The 25,901-nt window shown below is 38.6% G+C and overlaps 1 protein-coding gene across 2 annotated transcripts in view; it reads left to right on the forward strand.

Annotated features, from left to right (window-relative positions):
* Nucleotides 1-877: 877 nt before the first annotated feature.
* LOC101475847 (RALY RNA binding protein like) overlaps nt 878-25,901 on the forward strand; it is a 120,866-nt gene continuing 95,842 nt past the window's right edge. Inside the window, exons 1-2 of one of the 2 annotated variants that reach the window (XM_012919344.3) lie at nt 878-1,222; nt 1,899-1,993. The gene's annotated coding sequence lies outside the window, so the exon portion shown is untranslated. The remainder of the gene's footprint in view (nt 1,223-1,898; nt 1,994-25,901) is intronic. The other variant, XM_004551908.3, reaches the window with a different exon arrangement.

Genomic DNA, 25,901 nt, shown 5'->3' on the forward strand with positions numbered 1-25,901 from the left:
AAGACCTGCTTTATTTTTTTAATATGGTTGGTGATGGTGTTGTGTGTTTGACAGTTGTCTTAGTCACAGTTCACGAGCATAGGCAGTCTAAACCAGGCTTTAGGCTACATAATGTATAAGATGACAAAATCATTGGAACGAGTACAAACACCATTGTTTTGCTTCAGTATTTCTTTTGTGCTTAAGTTTCAGCAACACACACACACACACACACACACACACACACACGGCTTGGAAAAAGGCTCGTCTATCATTTCTTTGTCCAAGAAGCGTTCCCTTTCTTATTTTCAATCACACAACCAGGGGTGTGCAATACTGAATGCACAGTTAAGGCTCTGTGCCATACTATACTTTAGTTGCATGCATGATAAATTATACTTGCTATAATAAAGAAAAATTAATCTTGGTCACACGTGTTTTACCCCAATTCTCCAAAACGTAGAAACATCTATTTATCTATAGTAGTGCACAGCTGAAGATAATAAATGCTTTAAATTGGCTTAATATCTACAACACTCAAAGTTCCAGCACCGTGGACGGGTCTTGGTGATATTACAGTTCAAGTATAATGCATTATTTTTGTTTGCCGGTCCCGGGTGTATTACATCGTGCTGAGAACCAGGGACACATCTGCTCTCGCCAATTTCAGCACCATGGTCAGCGCTGGTTTCCCGTTAACGGTGTGTTGTTCGGTGTGCTGCACTTTCACAGTTTAAGCTCTGAGAACAGGGCTGCATGCTATTGCGATGCAGCTTTACGTTGACCCCCACCCCCCTCGCTGTAATAACACACACCCCTGTTCATTCTCCCCCAGTAAGAAAAACCGTGCTCTTTATCCCAGCCAGTGCTTGCAGTGAATGAAATGAAAGCATGCCTGGATCGTGACGTGGCGCTGACACCGCGTGAGCTCTGCATCTTTAAAACAGAAGGACAAAAAGCAGAAAAAAAGAAACCGAAAGAAAAACAGACAAGCTGCTCAGTCATAACTGTGGGATGATAAGGACTACCTCTTTTTACTTTTGGAGAGAGTCGAGCCGTTAGGAGAGCATTCAGCATCAGCTGTTCAACACTGGTCTCTCATTGCTGGAAGTCGGGGCTGAATCAGTCACATGACAGAACTGGAGGCAGAGATCTAGAGAAAAGGCACAGCATTTCGGCTAGCACCGCCATACTGTATTTTGAGCCATATCACATTTTTATTGCAACATTTTACTCCCGCTCGGTGAGTACATTTCCAATGGCTTTTTTGTAAGCATTTTTTGTCTTTTTAATTGCCCCCCCTTTTTTTGTTATTTTTCCTCCTTTTGCTGATGGTTGAATTGAGCATTGACATGGTGGTTTTGAGCGTTTTTCCACATCCAGGCTTCAAGTTTTTAGCATGCAGTTATTCTGATCGAGAGTGCCAAGAGGGTAAACGGGTGCGTTATCGGGATTGAGAAAGCCTTTACTTGCTTGCAGTTTTGTTTCGAGGGTCGAAACCAAGCAGGTTTTGTCAGTATTGAGATTTTTCGAACATTTATTGGTGGTTTTGAAACATTTTTAATTTTTTTCTCTTTTTTTTTCTTTTTTGTTTCTGTCGACTTTTGCTGTTGCTATGCTTTGGTTTGCATTTTGCAGTGTTGTTTGTTGCCTTCGAGTTTTGTGATTTTGATGTCTCGGTGAAATCACCACCGATCCGATCCTTGCTTTTACTTTGCTCCTCTTTTCTTTATGGAAAAAAAGAGGGGGAATCATTTTTAAAGCCCGATGACATTTTAACGTGCTACTTTTCTTGCAGCTGAGCTCACAGGTTTGTGGTTTTTGTTTTTGGTTTTTTGTGTTCCTCTCTTTTTCCGATTTCATTATACTTTTGCTGGTGGCAGTGTCAAGTATTTTTTGGATGTTATTTTTTTGACTAGATGATGCTGGGTGGACGAGGGGAGTTTTGATTCTTGGGGGAGTTCAATGCGTTCTTGTTTTCAACGAGGATGAACAGACATTTTCCCTCTTGCAGGTATATAACGTGAGCGGATGAGTGACACGCTTCTGTATTTACAATAAAGAATGAGGTGACAGAAATATGCACCTGTGGCTGACGTGTTATTTTGTAAGGGCTGCTCAAATTGTTGATTAGAAAAGGCATTCTTCATCAATGTTACCTGAAGGTTACCTGCTGTGATCGATCTGTACCTAATGCTTTATAAAATAAAATACAAAAAAAATCTAATGTCGTGGTCAATAATTCAAGAACACGGATTGGAAATCACACGCAGTTCGTTCGAACAGTGTTTTCTTTGTCGTGAGTTCAACAATCTTCACGCCGTTCAAGCTGAAGACTAAATGTAAGTAGATACAGCCAAGGACGGATAGACTGCAATAAATGCAAGTATCGAAAGTCTATCCATATATCGATTTGGAGGAGCGGAAATAACAAAATTCCTTTACTGCAGCAGACGCTTCTTTAAACTGCAGCTGGCTACCAACTTGAGGGAAATAATTAGGTTACATTTTCCATTGCAGTATGTCATGGGCAAATATCTTCCCACACTTAAGTGCCCCTCTTAGTCCTTCACAAACTCAAATCCGCTTTTTGTGGGCCTGGATGCATAAATACTTTTTTTCTAATCTGATTTTGCAGGAAATGAACTAAAAGAGGACTTAGAGTGAAATAATCCTTTCAAGAGGCAGTTTAACCTCAGATTATTAGTGCTGCAGGAAATGCAAAAATAAAAGCGAAAACAGATATCATGGAGTCTTAGAAAAGAGCAAGACTTGCAATCAGTTATTCGAATTATTTGCTCTGTGTGTGTGTGTGTGTGTGTGTGTGTGGGGGGGGGGGGGGGGGGGGGGGTTCATAGCCAAAAAGTCATGGTACTCAGCAGAAATCCACCATCTCTACTTGACTTACTCTTCACTTTTTCCCGGGCTGATCTAAATCATTTCTGCCTTTGGAGTTTCCATTTTTAAAGAAAGGAGTCAAGCTTGTGCATCAGATCTCATCAGTTTGCTCCATTTAACTCATATGTGTTCAGTTTAACAGAACAGAGGTTTCGTCGGCATAATACTGCAGGCCAATAAAACACAGGGGAGTGGACCATTAAGTCTGAGTGTAGACTGTTAAGTCCCGGTGTCATTAAACAGGCTTGCATAGTTGATCAGAATCCAAATAATTTAATGTGGTGAAATGAAACATTAATAACTACTGGATGAAAAACGCATTTGGTAAACTAGGATTGTTAATAAGGCAAACTGACTAGAGCAATTAAGATTAAACATGTTGCAGAGAATTGAAAGGCTGTTATTAAGTATTGATTTCTCTGTCTTCAGTTAGATCTATGCAGACCATAAAGGAGATGTAGATAAAGAGCATGAGGAGATTTTAATGGGGTCCAATTTGTGAGCCAATTTAGAAACGGCTTTAAGAGTCTAGGAAGAGAGTAAGTGTTTGCTTGTAGACACATAGTAAATATATTATAGGCTATGGTGTTGGAGTAGGTGTGGATTTGCCACCGAGTCTGTCAGTGACTGAAAAAGAAGAATTACAATTGAATCCAACAATTAGATTCAGATACAAGTAATCAGTGCACCGTCAGTTCTTGCACTGCAGCCACAATTTAATTACATTTTCCTTCAAAAATTTCTAAAAGTCAATGAACTCATTTAAGCCATGAGCACATTAAACTCTTACACCGAGTAATTCGGTGAAAGAATGACTTTAATTTTCAAGGCCTGTATTTTAGCCTGAAGCCAGGACATTTCACATGTGTCTAGATAATATTTTCAGTAACTTTTTCAAGGTGTCACACTGTCCTCCAGTTTATCTATGCAGAATTACACACAATTTTTAGCTGCATAAAATAGCTGTCTTTTGTAAACGTTCCAAAGAAATTGTCTTCATTATCTTCGGTGCACAAAGGTTTTAATCAGCCCACTCCCATCAGCCCACTCCCTTAAAATCAATCCATCTGTTGGCTTTCAAACCTCAAACCACAACATCACAAGACATCAACATGTCTTCACGCCCTGAGTTGAGAGTTGTTTCTGCCACACCGCCACAGTGTGAGCTCCACAGACATCTCTCCTGCTAAGCATTATGATAGTTTCTATTACGTCCTGCAGTGTTGTGTCTGCGCTCCAGGCAGGTTTTCTGTTATCTGGGCCAAGCCAGAACCGCACAGGAGTCTCACAGAGAAGTATGATAGCTCATGTGTGGTTATATCTCTGCTACCATGAATAAAACATCACGCAAGAGTCAGCTATGTGCACTAAGCATGTGCTTAACTAGAAGATGCATGAAAGTGAATGCAGGTTTGGTGGTGGTGGTGGTGGTGGTGTGTGTGTGTGTGTGTGTGTGTGTGTGTGTGTGTGTGTGTGTGTGTGCAGATATATGTTGCTTTAGTATCATCTTTCAAAAGAAGAAACAATAAGCAACATTAAAGGAGGACAAAACCTGAGCAGACTGAGACGTTTTATGTTTGTTGAAAAGGGACCATGAAACAAGTTTTATCATTTTCAAGAAGCAGCAGTAGCTCTTTACTTAAATTATGTTTTTTTAACCATAAAGGCACTCATATAGTATGACTTGCCACTGTCTGAAAATATGGCAGCTACAAAGCTGGTCTGAATTTTGCTCTCATCTTAACAATTTTTTTTGCCAGTCAGTGAAGCTCTCAATTAATCTCTGCATTGTTTTAATTGAATTTCCACATGTCATTACTCACATAGGAAAGAGTTTGGTTGCTGTTTTCCATCTTTATAAATCAATCTAGAAAATGAGCCTGACAGAAATAGTTATTGTCTTTCTGATAATTATTGTACTATAACAATAAATAATGATTTGCTCCATTCAAGTAGATACAAAAAATCCCGTTTCTCCTTCTTGACTAATAAGCATACGGCAAAGAGCACCACTCCTTACCGCATTAGTGTAATGTTATTTTGACAGAGTGATTAAGTGTGAGCAATACCTTAATTCTTCTTAGGCTTTACCACAAAGAAGAAAGGCCAGTTTTTATGTTACCTGAAAGAAAAAATGTCTGCAAGGCAAACTTGTGCAAGTCACAAGTTAGATTTTTTTTTAGTAATCGCATGGTTGTAAAGGCAACTCGCAGAAGTGCATCCATATTATTATCAACTCAAAGCGTCTTTCATCTGCATTTTGGCAGCTAGTCAACCATATCAACATAACATGAAGTACCAAAGTAAAAAGAGTGTTTTACGATGTGTTTTATTTCTCTCAACGAGGCATTCGCTTCCTTCTCCCCTCCTTTTAACAGGTAAACAGCTTACCTTTGCCATGACTCATTCTACTGAGACTACTGTTAAGTACTTTACTGTCCTTTTCTGAGCTGTTAATTTGATAAGTGAGGGGATCTTGCACTTCATAGTCTGGGCAATTAAACCCATATCTGAAGAATAGGGTCAGGCTGAATGACTTTCCAGTGTCTATTATGGGAACCATCTGAGTTACTGTGCATCACTGAAATCAGACTTCTGCCGCGACATGCTGAGACCTGATTGTAACTTTAAAATTTCGTATGAAAGCAAAGTTTTGTTTTAGTTACATGCAACTGACATTCGGTCTTGAGGGCGTGCGCTCTTTTAACTTGATGCTTATGAAGACAATGGGATCAGTCACAAAACAGTGATATTTTTTTCCTTTGATTAAATACACGAAACTAGACCTAGACTGAGACTTGGGATGTGTTTTGGATTTGTAAAGCAAATTGAATTTTTCTATTTTTAGGGAGGAAATAAGTTTAGAGCTGTGGGATTAGGACAAACCTCACAAAAGGACATGGAGCTAAGATGGTGTAAAGGTCAGTGTTTGGAAGATCCGCTCATGAGGAAAGTACAGTTTATACTGCTTTCCCAGCGCTGTCCAGTTGTTGATCCAGCCTACATGATAGCTTCCAGGTCACATGAGGTCAAGCTTAAAAATTCAGTACAATTTTCTAATTAGTATGTGTTAAATTCCATTCGGCAGGAGTATCACGTAAGAGCAAAACATTCAAAATTAGGCTTTAAATTAGATATGGATGAAGCATTGCTGCTTCTAATATACATAAGTATTATGTCTTTAGACGAAAATGTCACAGAGTTTCCTGCAGCAGCATCTTCTCCCCCACCCCCTCCTAATTAAACTGTAATTTCAGAAAATTGTTGGTCTCATTGTAGATACATAAGCCTGTTTCATCACACTTAACTTTTTGGCATTTTAATACATGTTTTTCACATCAGTGTGCCAAACATCATCATTAAAATTTAACCCTCAGGCAGAAGGATGACCGAGCCAAAGATGATTAGTCTGTGCTTCTTTTCTGGAAATAACGGAAGGTCTCAGTTTGGATACATATAGAATTATGGAAATGTGGCTGGAATATTTTGGCAGGACACGAAAAAAAAGAACAATACGCATGAGCTCAATCTGCACATACACAAATTTAGACATACATTTGTAAAGAAAGAGCAGGAGAAGGAATCTGATACATAAAGTTTTACCTATTTTTTGGTCCTTTTAAGAGCAGGCAGTTTAAGAGGAGAAAGATTTTAGCTTCTATTTCTTGCTTGTATGCATTTATTATACTTTCATTATGCAGAAATTCTTCCCTTCAGCCCTCCTGATAACCTTCTTCCCCTGATCGGGCTAGCCAATCCACATTAAGTTGAGTAGTATCAAACTAGAACAGTGGCACAGGAAAAGACAAGCTGATCAAATATTTAGAAAATTTTCTTTACCTCTCTGAAACATAAAAAAAAGCAGAAAACACTGCATATTAAATAAACATAAGACTCTCCCGAAATGCCACTATAAAATATTAAAAGCAGCATTAAAAAGATAAACACAGAAATACCAGAGACTAAGGGCTCCCAGGTCAATTTATAGAGGTTAAAATCAAAATGCATAGTGAAATTCAAAGACTTGAGTTGCCATAGGCAACATCTAATGCTCAACTAATTGATTTATCATTAGGATGCAAAAGCAAGTGCTTACTTGCAATCTAAAGATGACCTGGGCATGAAAATATTAAGCGTAGGAACATTATGCATGGGAAACATCTAACTGGGAAGAACTTTTTTTTCCTACTGTATAAGCAGTGGAGCATTGCCCACGGCAATGAATTCAAAGAACTGCATAGTTTACTGGTAAGAGTGAATCTTGGAAAAGCTGTTTCAGTTAAGAGACGAGGTTATAAAGTTGACAACTTGATCCATGAGTTCTGGCATGTCTAAGTGACTGTGTGCTCTTTGATGCTGAGTGCGTGACAGAAAAATAAACAAATGAAAAGCAACAAAAAAAAAAAAAGAGGCAGAGGAGTGGTATGAACCCTTCCAAAGCAGGTGGCAGAGCCCTCCAGATGCTGCAGAGAAGCAACGATGCAGATAATGTCTTGCCTAGATTACCTCAGGGACTCCGATTACAGTGGAGAGTCCTCATCTGGGTCAGCTCCGAGCTGGTTCTGCAGGGATCAGCTGTTCTCGCTGTTGTCCTGCTGGCCTCAGCTGTCTCTCACCTGCTTGTGACCAGTCACGGATGTATTGGCAGTCTAAACACAACAGAGTCGACATACATGATACGTTGCACTGTGCCATACCTACACTGTCACGACAGGCTTATTTGCACTGAATATTATTTTGATAAGGTCTGCATGAAACTTGATCTAATTGAATTAATCAATTCACTGTTGTCATCTCTGGGAACTTTCAATTGTAAGGGAAAGATTTTACCATAACAGTGTAATAGTAGTAGAATAATAATAATAGTAGAATAGCTGGAAATAGGAGGGTGAAAAATCTCCCTCTTACAAAGAAGAAATCTCCAGGAGTGGGGATCTCAGGGACCAATTGGGGTAAGCAGAAAGTGAAGAGAGAAAAGAAGAGCATAGAGAGACAACAAAAAATGTAACGTATGCATGGATAAATTGGTGAACTGGCCTTCAGAGCACAATCCCTAGGGGCAAGCGGTCAGAGCTCTCCTGGGGCTAAAGTGTTGGTTTGAAGGAATTTTTCTTGGGATGTCAATCAAATAACTTTAAAGAGACTGAAAATGGACAAAAAATAATCGCAAATAACTGCAAAGAGGCATAAATCAACCATAAATAATCCAAAAAGACAGAAAGAAAATGCAAACCAACCTCAAAGAGACACAAAACAACCAAAGAGGAACAGAATTATAACAAAAAGACACAAACTGACCACGGAGACGCAAAACCACTACAAAGACAGACAAATTAACAGGAAAAAAACAACCACAAATAACTCAAAGCATTCTGCATTTCTTTTGGATGTCTTCATCTTATGTTTTGAGGCACTGGGGGCCTTTTCGCATGCCTCAGGGCACATTGACAAGGGAGGGAGGGAGTTCCAAACAGGAGTCAGAGGTTTCAAATCTTTGAAGTTTAGATCCAAATATAGAATAGACAGCGAAAAACTGTGATCACTTTATACAACAGGCACTAAAGTGTAGAGAAAAATAAAATGATCATAAAGTGATTATACTTTTTCTGTGATTTGTTGCTCTGACGACAAATCTTCATCTTTGCTTTTGCAGCTTGTTTTTTAAATTTGGTCAGATACATTCAAAACTCTTGCACAGGGCGTAGCACAGCTCATACATTTAAACCATTTAATTTTTTTAATGTTTATCAAATTATTGGCTTATATATTCTAATATACTCATTTGTGTTTTTTGCAGACAATAATGAACAATGCATGTGTTTGGAAAAAAAAAGGAATCTGTAGTTTTACATAAGTTGCTAATAGACTCTACAACCATCATATGTAGTTCAAGATTTTCAATTTAGAAATATAAATTTAAGGCTAGATAATTTTTAAGTGAGGCAATAATGCAGATCTACACAAGAGATGAAAGTCAGTTTTGAAAAATGGGTTGCAAATGCTCATGTACGGTTTACCCTTCAAATGTATGTATGCACAAATGTGTGTATGCCCTCTATAAGAGAAAGAATGTACACGGGAATTCCAGATAGAAATTTTCAAGGAGATATAAACTGAAAAAGAGAAAAGAAAGAGAGATATTCCAACATAGAGGCATCTTGACTCACATAGTCGTGGGGATCATGACCTCAATTTTCAGTGTGTGCCACTAGGAAAGCACAGGTGCACTCAAGAAGAGATGGCTAGCTAGCTAGCTAGCTATTGAGTTTGTGTACCCCTGAGGGCAAAAACATGTCCACCGAGCAAACCTTTTATGTTTCTCTCAACAAACGGTTCAGTCAGAGGTATCAGGGGGGACTGCTGGTGATGGTGAAAATGTATGATTGCTCCACATTCAAAGTCTGATTCAGGCTGACAGATAATTCTTAACTGACAACAACACATGGACAGACTTGGGGCTTTTTACACGTAAGCACTCACATTGTTATTTAAATGATGTTAAGTTATGCAGAACTTTTACTAACTAGGAGAAACAAAAGGGAAAAAATGCAGAAATCAGCTTGGTTTCATTGCAAAGAATAGCTGTCATCGTGAGCCCCGCCCATGAGTGATAATCCCACGTGCACATGTCCCTGCAAATATGCATCCTGAACACAACTGCATCCTCTTCGGATTGAGGTTAACTAAAAAGAATAAAAAATAAAAAAACACACAAACACATCTGTCTTCCTAAAATGTTGCCCTATTCACTGATGGGTTTATGATTAAAAATAGAACTGCTGTCATTTAATTCCCCACTTAGCCACAAAAACAAAAAAAGCAATCATCTCCTGAAACATTAATGGCCCGTTGACATCTTGCAGCGAGCCACAGTCTATCAGGTGGCGTGTGTAAATAAGGCTTCATTCTTCATATTGATTTTCCCCCCAGGTTTTGACATCAGAGGAAATCAAGAAGCACATTGCTGTATGTTCTCTGCAATAACAGCAGTTATTATAGCCATTACTTCCTTTTCCATCCATTTTCTCTAATATACACCCAGCGCCTACATCCATCAGTGTGCAAAGATGTGGTTTGGATATTTGTCTTGATGGAAAGGTAAATGAAATCTTCAGTCGAATAGCCTGCTCTGGCATTATTAGTGGATATAAATGTGCTTACTTACAAATTCCGCTGTTTCGTAAGAGTAACACGATTCTCTGGATTATATTTACGTCCCATTTGCTGCCCAGTTAGTGTTTTACTGCACAGGAAACGATAGCATATAGCAATGTGGAAAAACCAAAAGAGAACACTTAAAGCCCCATCAAGAGACTTTAAAGTGCATTTGCATGTCCTCTAAGTCAGTGCTTCTCAACCTTTAAAGCAAAGTCTACTTGTGACACATCATCCATCCCTAATCAGCAAGATGCTTTAAAAATAATGCCTTGATTATACTCGGTTGTGAATACAGACATGGACAGCTGAAGACAGGATAACAGAATAGTCATTCTTGTTATAGTTTTTTGAAGTCTCCTTACCTGGGCCGCATGTGTAGTTGGTGCATTGTGATATAAATTCTTTGCAGACTGGTCCAAACAGTCAAAAAAGACAGGCAGGTATGTGGACTACTATTAAATTTACATTGCTGTGACCTGAGCGGACTCTAGCAGACTCTAGTGGACACGGTTTAAGTCATTCAAAAATTGTTTTAATCAAAGTTGATGTTGTCTGAATAACAGATAATAAAGAAATCAGGGATTTTAAGATCTATTTATTTTTAATTTTTTGTTGGGCAAGTGTATTTTCTTGGTTTGGTGCCCTGGATGCAGGGCTACCAGCACTAAATTCAGAATAACTGTCATAAACTACAGATATGTTTCCTTTTTTGTTCATAAGCACGGCCAGAAAACCCCACTCGTGAGGGCCTGTATAACATTTAAATTCTCTATAACACCGGGTCTGTCAGGGCTTGTCTGACAGACCCCATCGCCCCTGGCATTTTGCCCTGTACCAGCCCACCGCAATCGATAACATGCCACCCATGTTTGTGCTGCCCTGAATATGCATGCCGTCCAGGCCACCCTTTAAAAGCACTAAAGGTGTGTATTGAATAAGCGAAGACTAAGATTTAGATAAAGGAAACGTTTTTTGAAAGTGACTCTGCTAATACCTGTACAGTACTGAGAGAATTTTAAAAGAAGTAATGATCTGTCTGTAATAAACAGTTGATCAGATAATTGTTCTTTTCAGGTTGAAGTACAGTATGTTTCACTAACTCATAGCATTTCCTGCTTGGGTAAGTTCTTAAAAAGCAGGAAAAAAATAAAGTGAATAAACTGTCAACATAAAAGTAAAAAAAAAAAAATGCGGGGGACTTGTTTGATAAATCCATAAAAAAGTGGTGCGATCATGTCAGAGAGGCGCAAAACAGTCACACTGACATGACAATGTATGTAAAGACAATGCACAAATAGTTGTTTAGGGAATAAATAAAGACAAGAATGTCTCAATTTTACTCCCCTATAATGTCCATCACTGCCACACAAAATCTTGCGTCCTAAGAGGTTTTTTCCATATCCCAAAACATCACTGGGAACAGCAAGCTGCCAGCTGGCCCACTGCTAATGCTGATAAATGGTGGTTAACAAAATTGTGGCATCCTTTTTACACTAGCAAGTGCTTACTAATTGTCTTAGCCACTTTGCACAGTGTGTTAGCTAGCATACTCTGACATCCACACAAACACATTATGACCAGAAAACTACTTATTTGCAAAAGTGGCAAGCTAGCCAAATTGAAGTTGTGGAGAGAGTGCATATTTGGTTGTACTGTTATGTAATTAACACAACTTTGCAAAAACCAGCCACTTCGTTCACCAATAGAGTTTAAGCTTAAATTTTCTGACACTCCAGACAAGTATCACCCTGCTAATCATCCTAATCTCATTTCTCCTGACATACAGTGTTGTTGATCCAGGCAGACAGCCCATTACCTTCTGCTTTACTTAACCCCCTCTAAGTTCTCCGTTTCTCTGTCCTTCTAACTGTGTACAGCACCACTGCCAGCACCTCCCTAGTCTTATCCATTTTGGCACTCTGACGTTTTTGTTGACAGCTGTGTTGGCCCGAAAAGTCACGTTAGGCCCACTGGGGGAGTTCCAGTATGCCAGATGGCCAGTCAAGCACAGGTAAAAGGTGATAACAGAGAGTAAAAACAAGCCAGAATAATATTATGTCCTGTCCTTACTCCTCTGTCTTTCTTTTCTCTCTCCGCCTATCACAAATTGCAAATAGGTAAACTGTTTGACCGTATACTGGCTGTTCTAAGCTAGTAACAAACTGAATGTAGAATTATAGAAAAAAGAAAACAGCGTGTGCGTGACAAGTGGCTCACTGCCACAACAGAAGCAGCGAGCAATGCAGATGCTTGCTGTTGAAAAATGGGTTAGGGTCTCGGGCCCTCAAACAGCAGGCTGCTTTTCTTAGTTTGTAATGCAGCCCTATCTTTTAGCATGGTTGTACTGTGGGAATACTGATCATTTAAATGGATAGCTTATCATCTTCTGAAATACTCTTGAAGTATGGGATGCAGACTTTGCTATTTTAGATTAAGATTATAAATTCAGCAGAATGCCAGCTCATTTCTCCATCAAATATAGGACCATGGTTCTCAGCTAGCTGCCAGTTAGCATTCTTTAGCATAGTTAGCATAAATACTAAAAATAGGTGATAAGAGTCACTCTAAAGCACTAACTAATTATATCGTTTGAGAACTAGGGGTTTACTGGGTGTTTTTAGCTGGGCTAACTTATGTTTATTCAGGGGTTAAAATGAGTGGGAGTTCCAGAACCTTTCAGTTGCTCAGTAATGAAACCTAATCCAAATTTTCCAAAATTTTCCAAAATACATAATTTTATCAAGCAGCCTGGCTTTGCTTCCAGGTTAGGCCACAGAGAAATGAATATCACCCTTGGTCCTTTCCACATGTGCAGACGTCAGAAAAGTTGCCATGTTGTACTTCACTACCTACCGCTACAGTAAGCATAAACAAAGTTACCATTTCTGTGAATGGCAGATAATTTCAAACTCGACACACAAAACTGCATCTGTGCAGTTTGGATTATAGTCTGTCTGCTAGCTAAGTGTCCAGTCACTGTATTTCCTAAGAGGGGGAAAATGTGTGAACGATCTAAAATAGACAGAACATTAAAGGAAAATGAGAGATAATGACTACTCGGCAAGTGACATTAGCTAGAGGGGGAAAACTTACATGTCATGTCCAAATAAATGTTACTTTATTATTAAAATATCAGATTCTGGATCTGCATGTAATAATTTGCTGAAGTTATTTGGTTATTTGTGAATTGTGTCTTTCACAACAAATTTAATTATATTTTTTGTTGGACTATTATACTAGTATGCAAATTCATGCTGAGCTAAGTAGCAGTATTATGGTACAATCTACAGTGCTGCATTGTGTTGCACTCGTGAAATAGTTCATATAACATACAACAATCTGACTGAAGAGCAGTAAACCTCTAAAGCAGCAGCATCTGGTCAAAGCCTGTCCATAAAGAAAATGGGACATCAATTTATTTTGTGACTTATTTCTAAGAGAGTCATTTCCCTGCACTGCACCCAATCTCAGCGCACTCAAGTAGCCAAATTCCACTTTATCCCCTGGGTGTTGTGATTTTGTGCTAAGCTAAGCGAAGTGTATGTGACAGACAAACATCAGCGGCATCAATCCTTTTTCTATTTAATGCAAAAAGAAAAATAAGAAGCAAATGTTGTTACCCCACAGAGATAACTCTTAATTTTAGAGTCCCCATGGAAGCGGGATTGCTTCTTGCAAAGTGGTGTTGAACATAGCCTGCTTGTAATTCAACTAAAATCTTTCAGATCATTTCAAGTCAAACCTTTCTCCCAAAAAAAATCCAGTGAACCGGCAAGTCAGATATTTACTTACTGGATGTTACATGACATGATTATTAGGAAGTCACAATATTAGCTGAAGACTAAAATGCCTTCTGCACTATCTTTCAGTTTTACTCCAAAACTGACACAGCGGCTTTTCAAAATGTTTGTGACCAGATGGCTAAACTAGAAGAAAGATGTTTTGTGTATTATTTTATCATCCCCCCCCCCCCATCCTTTTAGACCCATGGGGAGCTAACTGCAAGGAAAATCAATTTCTGTCATTCTCCAGCGAGTCTGCAGATGACAGTGAATAAATTTGTCGGGGGTAGATGCAAAGTTGTTGCAAGCCACAGGAACTCGACAGCTCTGTAATGCAGGTAGTTGCAGCTCCTGCTAAACTAGTTGAATGAAGTGGGACATCTGGATTTTGCATTATTTTTGCTATACTCTAAAGACACCTGTCAGTGACATCGTCAGGGAATACAAACATAATTAAGTAATCAAACAGACACATTACATATGTAAATTACATTAATTGCAGAAATGGGCTTAAAATATTCATTCAAATTAGCCCCATCATTTAGGCAGGGATCTCTTCCTGGTGAGTGTAATCATTGAACTAATTAGGTCAGTCAATGCAAGTTGAAACATTTCGAAAAGCAATTTCACTTTCCAATTAATTATAGGCTCAGAGATTGAAAGCAATATGGAAATCTGCGGAGCAATAGCAAGGATAGAAATAACCCTTCAGAAAATCATCATCATGAGACCAGACTTATAGAAACAGGCCGACAGACTGAGAAATTTCACTGTGCAGCTTGAGCTTGAACTGTTATTATTTTTCATGGTTTATGGGTCTGAATGTGTATTTGCCGAGATGACTTGTCTGTATGGATTTTGGAAGTATCTCAGCAAGACAATTCAGCGCTGTAGAGCTGAATAGCGTTAGATGAAAGTGGAACACTCATTCACCTTTCTAGTACAAAGCAAACCACTTTGGAGAGTTCATAACCGGCTGCAGAGTGTGTGGCTTTTTCAGAAACACACAAAACAAATATCCACCCTGGTCTGAACAGTTCCATCCGGCGGTCTTATTTGTTTTGTTATGGCACTTTTATTTAATTCAGAAGCAACAATATAATTGCACTCTATTCTAATTCTTTTTATAGTCCTGAGTGAAACAGCATTCATGGCAGCCATAAACACGAGGATTGCAGGGAATTGTTCTCCAATCTGCTCCTACAAACAGGGAGTGCATGACGCCGTGGACAAAAATATTGGTCCACCTACACATTACACCTACAGCAGCTGGCCAGCCATGGAGATCCAAAGGGTGATCTCCCATTGCACAGCTTTTGGGTTGATGTTAATGCCAGAGGAGTTTCGGAGCTCAGCAGTTATTGAGTCAGGAGAGATTGGCGAGTGTTACGCACCACGTGCCTCAGCACTCGGCGACTCCACTGTGTAACTTTACTGGGTCTCACACTTTGCGGCTGACTTGCTGTGGTTACTAAACACTTCCATTTTGCAAGAGTATCACTTACAGTTTACGGTGGGATGTCTAGAAGGGAAGACATTTTTTCAGCAGACTTGTTGGGAATTCTTTCACAGTCACCATGTCACCATGTCCTTAATTTTATACAACTGTGCCAATGAAACTGAAAAAATCCCAAATTCAAAGATTAAGAAGCGTGGAATGTTTTTGTCCAAGCCTCAGAACAATGAAGACAACACAAAAGGTGCATAAGCTGTGATTTCTTTAGTGGATAATTGAGGTTAAAATCTCCCAATTAAAAGAATAAAATACATTTACAACCTGATTTTAAATATATATATATATATATATATATATATATATATTAGTAGTAGTTTCCCCCTTAATAATTCCACCCAGTGACGTCTTTTACAACTCCTCCACTTGGATACAGGATTCAGTCGGTGTTGCCATATTTGAGCAGTGTAAATGAGGCTCTACAAAGGGAGTATGTTTTACTTCTTTTACTCAGAGAGGGTATGTTCATTATTGCTTAACCTTCATTAAGATACTAAAAAAGTGTTGTATAAAGGAAATGTTGCAAGTGTTAGTATGCCATAATGGAGCTGTAGTAACCCAGTGTTTCTTCTAGAGCTTTAAAAGTTTTCAGGTATTATTTACATTCTGTACAAGACTGGGCAGAATACACAAGGTTATACTATTTAAATCCCAAACTACATTTGCTACATTGTATGGAGTTTTATTTTGAAATCCCCTCATTAGTCATCATTAGTGAGTCTTTTGCCTTGTAAAGGTAGCAATAGTGTCAAAAAGCACATCGCCACGTGATTTTCTAAGCTGTGGTACAAAAATGTTTTCCATTTGTAGCATCAGCAGATGAGGATGCTAAACTTTTGCTTAAGACATGTTTGCATATGGCATGCAGCCTGTCTCTTTAAGGGTTGTATAATGATATAATATGAATATTTGACTTTTTAAGATCATTTTTTGAAACAAATCACCTGGAAACTTTAATAATTTACGCTCCTGGAGCTAAAGATCAAGATACTTCTAACTAGTTACATTCATTTTAGTCAGCAAACATGACAACAGTTGAAGAGATGAAAAGCTGGCTTGTTTGCGTTTGTGTGAAATTGAATAACCATTGTTTCAAGAAATAAAATATAAAATATTTTTGAGTGACAAATCTTTCACTATTACCTGGTGCGATGCTGAATTGAAAAGGCTGGCTTGCAAATCAATAGCGAGCAAATTTCTTTCTCTTTTTTTCTTCAAGATAAAAATATTGACATATGACTTTTTGCTATTTTGTAAAAATATAAGCTACATAACTTAGCTTTTTACGAGTGCCGCCCAAACTGTGTGCAGCTTGTTCTTGTACACCTAAAACAAGACAGATGATGAGACTACAGCATGTGATAGGACATGCCCTCGGAGGTCCCCTGCACCTCTTTTGCCCTTCGTTTCCTCACCTTTCCCATCACATTATCCTCAATCTTACTTTGCTCCTCCCCACAATGCTGCCTCCCTTCCCATCCTCAGAGATCTCACCAGAAGCCTCCAGAAAGACAGATGCTTTGTCCATTCATTCAGTAATTACATTCCACTGCCAGGTCTTGCAGGCTGATTATTTAGCTGTCTGTCTCATCTACTGCCAAGCCACTTCTCCCATGTAAGCTCCGATTCAGGACCCCAGGACAGCATCCGCAGATAAGGCTCACCCTGACTGTGTTAAACAATGAGAAGAGTTCAAAATGATTAGCCTGCCAGATTTTAGGTTTATTTTAGGTCCCATTTATGAAGGGGGAATGAATGTAATGAACATGCAATAAAACAAAATGTAACAAATCTAGACAGTAACATACAGTATGGGAGATGCTTTTGGTGAATCTAACCAATGAATCAGCTTAAACTGCGATACGAATGTAAACAGCAAATTAGTTCTCAGAGAAATGAGAACGACTGCCTTTGGGCTCGCCTATGTTTTTTTCTTGCTCCCTTTTATATTAGAGCATCACCAGCTGTTATGGCAGATGGGCAAGGTAGCAACCAATAACTCCATCCATTTCTATGCAAGCACAGAAGAAACAATCTGTCTCTGTCACTGACTGTCTCACTCGCTCTCTCCTCTAAGCTTCTTTTTTTTCTGAAGGGATCTAGCTTTATCGCTCTCATTTTGACATACAGATTTTTACCAGCATCAACTAAAAAACTGTGATGGGATAATATAAACTGTACGTGCTTATGATTAAATGAGTATTTGCAATACTTTTACTTTAATTTTATATGTAAGCAAAAACAATAGATGAGCTTCCCATTGTCCTTGCCAATTCCTGAGAAAAACTAGGAAAGGTTTTCCAAGAAGTAGGCTGACAAGTTCATGATACAAATATTTTCTTTTTTCAATCCCAAAGGCACAAACTCTCACCAGCCACTTTATTAGGTACACCTTCCTAATGGTGTGTTAGAACCTTTTGCCCTCAAAACCTTGTTAATTCTTTGTGGCATTAAATCAATAAAAGGTGCTGAAAACATTCCTCAGAGATTTTGGTCAGTATTGACATGGGAGAATCACACAGTTGCTTGTCATGCCAATGTCTCCCTTCAACCACATCACAAAATGCTCTATTGGATTGAGATCTGGTCACTGTATAAGATATTCAAGAAACCCGAGCTTTGTCACACACACACTATCCTACAGGAAGCAGCCAGGCGATGAATATATTGTGGTCAAAAAGCGATGGACATACTCAAGTAGCCTTTGGCACTTAAATGGTGCTTAGTTAGTATAAAGGACCTAAAGTGAGTCAAGAAAGTATCTCTTACACCTTTACACCATGCTGATGATGCTTTCATGTTGGATAGCAGGGATCATTTGGCCCAACCATCACAGCAGAGATTGAGACTCAACAGACCAAAGAATGTTTTTTTCCAGTCTTCTACTCTCTACTTTTGTTGAGCTTGTGGGAAATTTAGCCTTAGTTTCCTGCTGTTAGCTGATAGGAGTGGTATCTGGATAAGAGCTGCTCTTCTGCATACTGTACCTTGATTGTAACAAGCAGTTATTTGAGCTACTGTTGTTTCCTGGAAGCTTGAAGCAATTTGTCCTTTAAAATCAGCAAGACATTTTCATCCAGAGAATGGACACTGGATATTTTGTCTTTTTTAGACCACTCTCTGCAAACCCTATAGATGGGTGTGCGGCTTAGATCCTTGAGATGAAGTGTATGCAGCTGATGTGTGTAGAAACACACGCCAGGATGTGCTCCTAAACTTACACTGGTCATTTTAATCATGGTACAATTACCATTGGTATTTTTTAGATTCAGCAGCAATCATAAGCAGATTTCTCCATACAACAATCGTTATTAGTTGAAGTGCTCTAAAATATAAAAACATAATTAAAAATTAACATAATCCATTTTATTCAATACCCTTAATATATTCAGAATATTTTCCTGATTCTAATTAAATTTTTATTGGAGTCTTATTTGAAAATGCAGGGCTTTTTAGGTGAAAGAGAATGTTTTTACAGTGTGATACAGTGTTCGTTAGTTTACTTAAGCAAAGGCTCCGAACTATTCGTCCACTATAAGTCTATTAACAAGCAGTGACACAAAGAGCAAAGAGGAGCAGTGAGGTTGAAAGATGCTATTAAAGCCATAACAAGAGTTAATGGCAGGGCAAAAAAAAAAAAAAAAAGTTGAAGGTAATGGTGCTGCGAGTCTCAAATTGTCCAGATCAATGTTTAAAGAGCACATGGTGCAATTAGTGAGTCTTTTGTGCTTCTAAAATCTTTTTTGCATATTCTATCAAAGAACGCATGGGCATTAAACACCCAATTGCCCAAGCAATAACTATAAAACAGCTGCACTACATCAGAAGGCTTGGGCATTAAATTGCATTGTTCTTTGCTTCTGCACTAATACAAGGATAGAAAAGCTGGCCAGAGATGAAAATTAAGCCCAGTAGTAGCAACACTCGTCTAAGTGGGGCATCTATTTGCTCTCAAAACCACCTGAACTATCAGTGTCACACAATCCACGAGACACTGTAAACATTCATCTGATCCATGCTGAAATAATTGCATCACATAATAATTCGTTCCCCAAATCCTCTGTTTGACAGCATGCCAAAGGTGGTGATTAAATTCAAATCTGAATACCGAGGAGGCCGTTGAAGTCCTCTATTCTCTTGTCATGTTCATGAAACCAGTCACCATAAGAAGATGGATAATTTGTGGCCTTAAAGCGATGCTTACAGCGAGTAATAATGCTTTCACAGAGTGACATACAAATGATAATGGATCAGTGTAAAAAGGAGAAGTCCATTTTAAAATTCACTCCAGTGTGCAGCTGAATGTTGCAGTGATCCGATCAGCTTACAAGTTCCCCCAGATTAGTCATTTCTCTAAATTCCCTGAGTGGAGGTCAAGAGTGCAAAATTTATATGACACCCAGAGACATAAGCAAGGTTAAAATAAAGCAGAATTCTAGCAAGAGCCCAAAGTCTGCCAAGAAACATCCCACACACCATTAAAACACCACCATCCTAGACTACTGAAACAAGGCATTTGGCTTCTAAACTGTGCGGGCTTTAGCTGTCCAGATTGGTGTACCAGGTGTACCAGAGCACCACCACATCTCACATTTCTCGTCTGACAGATGTGAAGCCCAGTATGATCTTAAAGCCCATCTTCCTCGAAGCTGGAGGTGTTGTTCATTCTGAGAGAGACAGTTGTAATAACTGGTATCTGTGGTACTTCTTACCTTCCTGTCAGCTCCAACCAGTATGGCCAGTCACCGCTGACCATCACACCGGATGTTTTTCTGTTTTTTGTATCATTCCGAGCAAAGCAACAGGTTTAGAAACGTTCTAGCCACACTTAGCTGTATCTGCATAGATTTATAAATTACACTGCTGGTGCATTTCATGATTGGTGATGCATGCTTCAACACCTTACTGACTACAGCTTCTTACTAGCAAAAAACCACACACACACACACACACACACACACACACACACACACACACACACACACACACACACACACACAAAGAGAAAACACTCCTAATCCAACAAAGTTGTTTTAATCAATTCCAGTTCAGAGCCACTGTGGGACACCTCCAAGCTGTCAGCTGATGGAAAGCTGTTGATTATGGTTTTAATAAGGAGCAGAAAGTGTGACCATGAAGACTACAGTGGTGCAAACTGCAGTACAATACAACAGTTCTTACAATGTGTAATGGATAATATTCTTCCTTTGCTTTTTTCACTCAAAGCAAAAGTGTAGCTCTTCTTTTAGACTTCATTTAAGGGGAGACTCGATAGATCTGTGATGAATGTCCAATTGTGTAGGTTTTTAGATCATTCATTTGTCATTCAGATGAATGTACTGCTTCAATTAGTGAATAAGAGCTGGAGATTGGATCTATTATCAGTGTTACACTTTTGTCTACTTCTTAGAGGTTTTTGAAGAAAAGAATAACTTGAGGAAAAATATATTAACTTTCTTGCTGAATGTTTGATAAGACCGATATATGTTTGTCTTGTTTGTACCATTTCACTCTGTACCACCAGATGTTATAACTTAACATAAACCAAAGAAGGACTTAGTTAGACTTATGCGATGTGTCATTCTCACAAACGGGACATAAATGCTGCCATTCTTTTGGTTACCTTTGGCACACAACTTTTCCTTGTTTCACCTTTATTGTTGAACCTTTTAAGAGCAAGACACTGTGCATTAACAGGGAGGAAGGAGGGTATCATGAGTCATTAGTATGAGAGGGAGACCCTGGTTTATGTACCATTTTGCAGTGTTGTGTTTTCCACTTTATACTTTGTTTTGACTCACAGTTTATGCTTAGATGCTGAAAGTACTTGTTTAATATTTGAAAAACACTATATTTAGGTGATTAAGTTTTGAATGAGCTGCTCTGACTTCTGACTGTGCAGAAGTCTTGAGCTCCCCTCCACCATTTATTTATTTTTTGCTTCCAAGAAGCCAGACTGCCTTGCAATTTCAAACTATGTTCTTTGCACACTGGCTGTTTTTTTTCCTTGCACCTGACCATTTTCAGAGGAAGGCTTCTTTTTGAGTCACTTAACACTGACCTATGAACGATTCAAGCATAAAAAGATGTCAAAATCAAATCCATTCCATTTTAATTCTGTCCATTAAAAAAATGAGAAAATTGGACACTTGGTGAAAAAAGAGGGACGTGACCAAAGCCTCATCGGAAATGATCTCAGTGTGGCTACAAAGCCATTTTTAAGGATGGGAGGATGTCTGGAGGAGGACAGGGAAGAGGCCATGTCTAAAACATAGAGGTGGCTCTGTCATGGTTTGGGGCTGCGTTCCAGCCAGTGGTGTTGGAAATCTTCTTGATACTGATGGAATTATGAAAAGTAGGAAAGTACTATAAGTACCATGGAAAGCATCTGTCTGGCAACTGCTTCGGCTTTCAGCATGACTATAAATGTAGCAAAAACATTCCTGGATAGTTAAAAAAAACAAAACAACAACAACAACAACAGTGGAACACTATGAGTCATGGACTGGCCTCACCAGAGCCCTGTCCACCACATTATAGGAGCAGTGTGGAATCATCTTGACAGAGAATGGAACAAAAGACAGCTAACATCCAAAGAAGACTTGGATGTCCTTTAAGAAGCCTGGAGGACTATTCGTGAACACTACTTAAAGTACAGGAAAACTTGTTTACAAGGGTTCAGACTGTGTGGTCATACCAAATATTGACTTTCGAGCTCAATGAAAATGTATAGACTCAGTTTTTTTTTTCTTATACACTGTATTTCCATGTATGTTTTCACATTTCACTGTAGCTATTTCCCGTTTTCCTAGCAAAAGACTTAGAATAGTGCATTCCCATAAAACCACGTTTTATTTTACAAATAAAAAATAACAGGAAGTTATTTAATAACCCTTTGAATTCTAAACTATCATATTAGTACTCTAATTTGATATTTTGGAAAAGAAAAATGTGAAAAGTCATTGATGTGTGCAAGGATGATTACTTTCACTGTTTGACAAGACTTGTGAGAAGTATTTTTTTTTTTAAAAGTTACATATTCTCAGAGGGCTAATTATGAGCTAAAGGTGCTTGTTGCTATATTTGATGATAGATGATAAGGTCTATTACAACACCTACAATATATTAGTTCCAGTGAGAAACCCTGACATATTACAGAGTTTTGTCTTGCTATGACAGTAATGCACTGAAGTGTAAAAAAACAGTACTGCAAATGAGACAGTAAGGGGTAAAGGTTAAAAGAGGCAGCTTTGTCAAGATGAACTTTTTTGACCAGTTTTATTAAGATGTGACAATAAAAATCAGCTTGAAAGCCCTTAAATGAAGAGCTTTGAAAGTTGAAGACTCAAGGAATACTTCACTTCAACATGGAGGGTCATTATAGTTTCTGAGTGGTGTGCTACAACCCAGAGGAGTGAAATATAGCCAAGAGCAGGTCTAACATGTGCCAGAGGGGTTACTGGGATTGGCCTTTCCTTCTAGATATCCATGGCTGAACCTCTGTGGCTCCAAATATTAAATTAGATAGGTATTCTGACCTTTTAAGCCAGTAAATTAGCAGAGAAGAACACATTTTAAAATAAAAATGGTCAATATATTTAATGATTTTTCTGGGGGTTTTTTGGTCTAAATCAGACAATCTGGACTGTGAAAGTATTGGTTTGAGCCTATAAAATTAATTTTGTTTATCTTAATCACCTCATTCTTATAAAATCGAATGATTTTACCTCGGCTCATTTCTTATTTGATGCCTGGTGCAACTACATTGTTTTATTATGTTTATTATTTTATTATTTATTATGTTTTGTTTCTCTTGCACCCAGTTCTGGTTTGTCAAGTCAATGAAATTGTCAGGGCTCTGTGTGCAGGCAGGTGGAGATGTGGATCCAAGTGCAGGACTCTCAGACGGAAATATAACTGAAAACCACAGCTTTATTGCTGGCACCAACAAAACAGAAACCAAAACATGAAAACACTAACTGGAACACACAGGCAGGATCTGCAGGTACAACACAACACTGAGCATGGGAAAACACAGGGCTTATATACACAGGGTAGTAACGGGGGAATCGGCAACAGGAGGGAGACAAGGCTGGGAGAGATCAGGGCTAATGAGACAGGGGGAACAAAGCTGCACACACTAACATAAGACAAAGACTTTCACAATAAAACAGGAAACATGAATCACAACTCAGAGACACGGACTCAACACAGAGAGACAGAAAATGCCACATGGAACTGAACTGCACATGAAACCACAATTCCTAAAACATGGATAACAGAAACATGAAACTCTAATAATAATGATCACAACCACAACAAGAGAACAAGAAAACAATCCATGATGCAAAATTAAACCAAAACATAAACTCAAAATACTGGATCCAACGGACCCAGAACCGTGACAGAAATTATCTGCTGTTTCTATCAGACCTGTTCGGTATTGACTTAAAATTTTAAATTACAGCATGCACTGCATTTAGCTTTAAACTACAGAAAAACTTATAGCTGCAGTTAAATAAAATGCAATGAAATGGTGACAGTAGATGGTGTCAGAGGCATTTGGTGACAAGCATATCAATGGGTGTAAATTATAAAGGCTATATATAATATACAGGCTTTTGCACATTTTTTTCTTGCAGATTAAATTGAGAGATTGTGTCAGCAATTAACTGATTCATGACAATAACTATGCCAATTAACAAAGACAACATTTGATACAGGAAGTTGCTGTATGTCATTATTTATCGAATTATAAAAACTCTCTTTAGGAAAGGAAAATGTAAAAATGTGAGCTTTGGATCAGTATTCTCTCCCGGTGACAACACTATTCATGACAATTACAATAATGTAATTAGGATTTAAGACAACAACAACAACAACAATCTTTATTTATAGAGCACATTTAAAAGCCTTGGGCATACCAAAGTGCTTTACATAAAACAATAAAAAATAAAACAGTTCACACATTAACATCAAATACATAAAGGTAACGAATTATGTTCACAGATAAAAGCCACCAATAAGAGTAAACTGCAGCACATAGGTTATAGCAAGGTAAGACTGTACCACCATGATAAAAGACACCAATAATGGAAAGATAGCAGAGAATTTAATACAATAGGTCAATAGGTCACTGCAAGCAAGCCAGCATTTAACTGGTAGAAAAGGCAAGTTTAAAAAGATATGTTTTTAGCTGTGATTTAAAAGAATGAATAGAATTAGACGCCCGGATGCCAATCGGGAGATTGTTCCACAGCTCCGGTGCAACTAGAGCAAACGATCGATCACCTCTAGATTTCAGTCGAGATCTGGGCTGAACCAACAGTAACTGTGAGGATGACCTTAAAGCCCTAGCAGGAGCATATGGGTTTAAAAGTTCCTTAAGATAGCTTGGTGCAGTGTTATTGGTAATTTTAAAAGTAAACAACAAAATTTTAAATTGAATACGATATTTGACAGGCAACCAGTGCAGATCAGCAAGGACAGGAGTAATGTGGGCAAACTTCTTGGTTTTAGTTAGAATGCGTGCTGCAGCATTCTGAACTGTCTGTAATCTATGTAAAAGGGAAGAGTGGAGACCACAATAAAGTGAATTACAGTAATCTAGCCTTGACGTTACAAAGGCGTGGATGAGCTTTTCTAGGTCTTTATACGGGATATAGTGCCTGGCCTTAGAAATAAGGCGAAGCTGGTAAAAACTAGATCTGACAACAGCAGACACTTGTTTATCAAGTGTAAATGAGCTGTCAAATAAGACACCCAGATTCCTAACAGTGTCAGAGAAAGAACTAGTGAGAAAACCAAAGGCATCCCGAAGTTTGGCATGAAGGGCATTACTACCAAAAATCATAATTTCGGTTTTCTTATCATTAAGGGTAAGAGTATTTGCCAAAAGCCATTTCTTGACCTCACACATGCATTCTCGGAAGCTATTCAAAGACAGAGCAAGATCATCGTTTAGCTCAAAATAGATCTGGATATCATCCGCATAATAGTGAAAAGCAATGTGGTATTTCTCAAAGATAGCATTTAAAGGAAGCATGTACAATGAGAAAAGGGTAGGGCCTAACACAGATCCCTGGGGGACACCACAGCAAACAGGTACAGCCAGATGTACCGAAGAGAGCCGATTGGAGAGGTAGGATTTAAACCAATCCAAGGCAGCGCCCTTAATGCCTACAGTGTGCTCTAGTCTCGCCAATAGGATGTTATGGTCAACCATGTCAAATGCCGATGAAAGATCCAATAGCACTAGGACAGAGGGGCATCCATTGTCAGCCATTAGTAAAAGATCATTGAAAACACGAAGCAGCGCTGATTCAGTGCTGTGATGTTGTTTGAAGGCCGATTGAAATTTATCATTTATATTATTCTCATCCAGGTAGGTCTGCAGTTGAAGCAGAACCACCTTCTCAAGAATTTTAGCCAGAAAGGGAAGCTTAGAAATCGGCCTATAGTTGGCAAAATCACTATGATCAAGGTTCCTTTTTTTTAGAACAGGTTGAATTATAGCCTGTTTGAGAGCTGAAGGTACATAGCCAGAAAGCAAGGAAAGGTTCAATATGGAC

Source organism: Maylandia zebra, linkage group LG9 (assembly GCF_041146795.1).
Source record: "Maylandia zebra isolate NMK-2024a linkage group LG9, Mzebra_GT3a, whole genome shotgun sequence".
NCBI classification, from domain to species: Eukaryota; Metazoa; Chordata; class Actinopteri; order Cichliformes; family Cichlidae; genus Maylandia; species Maylandia zebra.